This window comes from Lagopus muta, chromosome 2, assembly GCF_023343835.1.
Source record: "Lagopus muta isolate bLagMut1 chromosome 2, bLagMut1 primary, whole genome shotgun sequence".
In the NCBI taxonomy this organism is placed as follows: Eukaryota; Metazoa; Chordata; class Aves; order Galliformes; family Phasianidae; genus Lagopus; species Lagopus muta.
The window spans coordinates 92,244,168-92,247,313 of record NC_064434.1 but is presented as its reverse complement, the minus strand read 5'-3'; positions in this window follow the sequence as shown (position 1 = coordinate 92,247,313).

Sequence of the window (3,146 nt, the reverse complement as noted above, 5' to 3'; positions counted from 1 at the left end):
CAGCGGCGCCGGCGGGAGGCGAGGCGGCGGGGGAGGGCGCTGTACGGGCGGAGGCGGCGGGCAGATCCTCCTCCCTCCGTCGGAAAAGGAGTAGGAAGCACGCGGGGCGGGAGGGGCCGGCGCTGGAATTGAGCGTTATTGATGAGCTATCGAATGTCGGGGGAAAACTGAAACGGTCTCTCCAATGGACGAATGCTGAGGCCGCTCCAAAAACAAAGAGGTGCTTGGCGGAACTGGCGGTCGAGTTGAAGGATTCTGCCCGCACGTGTGAAGGACGGCTCCTGGCAGCTGGCTTCAGCCTGTCTCCCTTGTACTTAAGAGCACCCTCAACATTTGTCCTTTGGGGTTTGCCCTGCGATGGAAGCAGCTGATCGTACTGCTGCACTCACTGCCAGCTTCCATCACAGCACTCACCAAATCGCTGCTAATTGCACTAGAGCTGCTGCTCGTGTTCTTACTGTATCCTCACCATTATTGGGTTTTCCTTTCCACACATTCATTTCCACAGCCTCATCATACGGGTCTGAGATCCGAGCTTAGTTAATGCAGCCGCACCTCTGAGAAAGCGTAAGTGCTTCATCTTCACCCTCCACCTGCACCAGTTTAGGATTTTAATCACATTGTGAAAAACCATCAAGCAGAAGCAGATCACCTTCCATAGCACCACAGTAGCTCCACCAAACTTAGCTGGGACAGCCTGCCCTTCCTTACAGCCTGGCCCAGCCTGAGAATAAAGGCGACACGCAAACACTACAGAAATACAGTAGCTCAAGAGACAGAATGCCCACAGATATTCTCTCAGGCCCAGCACGGTATCGTGGATGTAGCATGCAGTACTGCTGATGGCCTCCCCGGGATTTTGCTGACTTTCTTTGCATTTCATAGCCTGTAAAAAAAGATGGTACCTATTAGCCATTGCTAATACTGTCTGCTGAAAACTCTAAGAAAGACTGATTTATAAAATTCTGATGGCAGTTGTATCGGTTTGCAACCAGTTTGAGTTGTTTGCTGCACTTCTCCTGAGAAATATCTCAAAAGAACATGTACCTCCTAAAGTAACCTTAAAAACACACAGAAACTGTACCAAGGAATAAGAGCATACAAACGTAGCAAACATAAAGACTGTAAAATTCTACCGTATATGGAAGTAAGTATATTCCAGTTATATTTTATGATGACTGAAGAATGAAAGACAAACCAGTTTTCCTTTAACATTGATTTCCTTGTGCCTTAATTCCTAGCCTGGTCTCCAGCTCCACTTGCTTGTGAAGACAGAGCTGTTCAACACTGTCGGTACAAGGTTATCAAGCTTATCCACATTAAAAGACCAAGATAAAAGGTAACGGTGTCTGTAGTCATAAAGACAAGGGCCAGAAAGGGAGATGTGAAAAGAAACAACATTACATACTTCTTGCATAAGTCATTATTTTTATTGTGCAATGAGTACCTTGCAGTCAATAGGTGTACATGACTTTCATCATTACAACCATGAGGCATTCCCTACCTCTTCAATTACTTGATTGCAACAATGTACCCATAGCTTCTTCTAATGTAGGACATAAGAGAAATATTTCACGTCGTTTTAGATATTTCAGGCAAAAGTTATTTCAGCCTTCAACACAAATCATAGAAATGCATGTATTCCAATAAGAGAGTTCACTTATGTGCAGAGAATGTAAAGTTTTGTATGTGTTTACACTTAGAAAGTAGTTTTTCTGCTTTAAAGTATGACCACATTAATAATTAGTAGTTATTAACAAGATCAACTGGCATCATTCACATAAGAATCAACAAAAATTCATTCATGTATGACACAAGATAAAAGTACATAAAAAGTAACAAGCCAAATGTAAGTACTCTTCTAGGCAAATTTAGGACTTCAAGAAATAAACTGGGGCAAGCAAGATAGTGAAACTAGGATACTGATGTAATGAGAACAGAAACGTTGTGGGATGTGACACCACACTTTGTTATCAACACTGATCAGTGAGATACTCATAGGAGGGACAAATTGTAAAGAACAGACAAGGATATCATCAGTAAAGAACCTGCACCACAGACCAGAGACAGTTTTTGGTCATGTTAACTATCAGAAAATAATACCAAATACTTATGAACTGAAATTCTTGTCAAAAACTAGAACACAAGATTAATTAAAAAAAAAAAAAAAAGAAAAAAAAAAGCTGTACAGGGACACTTCTTTGAACAGCCCCCAGATCTATTAAATGTCATAAAGAAATGATACTAAGAATGTTGAGACACTACAAGCAGCTGCTCTGCAACATACTTTTCCCCTTGACAACTGTCACTGATCATGGATGAACCAGAACACCAGATGAGATGAACCCATAAACTGAGTCAGGTCATTACTTACTCATCCCAGATAGGTGAGTTTTTATGGAAAAACAAAAAAACACAATCAAGCAACCAACAATGAAACCAAGTTGCATTCTTACTTGGAAAACATCCCAAAGAACTCCACCATGGTCAGTAGCTGAACGAGTGAACAAAACAAATTCTACCACAAAAGTGCAAGCAACATTGTGGAGCTGATGTAAACAGATCCCTAAGATCCAGGCACTGCGTGAAAGCACGGGCACTGCTATTACTCTACAATACAGAACGTATTACCAGAGTCATGGGCAGACTGTGGTAATACAGGAGGGAATGGCTACAAATGAAAAGAGAGGAAGTTTATATTAGATGTCAGGAGGAAATTCTTCTTTCAGAGGGTGGTGAGGCCCTGGCACAGCTGCCCATAGAGCTGTGGTGCCCCATCGCTGGAGGTGCTCCAGGCCAGGTAGGATGGGGCCCTGGGCAGCTGAGTTGGGGGGCAGCCCTGCCCATGGCTGGGGGTTGGAGCTGGGTGGGCTTTGAGGTCCCCTCCAACCCAACCCATCGCAAACTAACAAAAAATCAACATAGAAAACGGAAAAAGTGACTACAGGATCTAATCAGCCATTATTTTTAGAGTAACCTTTGCACCAGGCACGGCCCTACACTCCCTCAGCAGGAACTCGGAGGGCGACAGAACCCCCCCCCCCCCTTTCCCTCACGACGACACAGCGCCACGATGCCCTCAGCGCGCAGGCGCAAGAGACGATCCGCTCCCAACATGGCCGCTGCTCTGCACCACGCCTTACAGA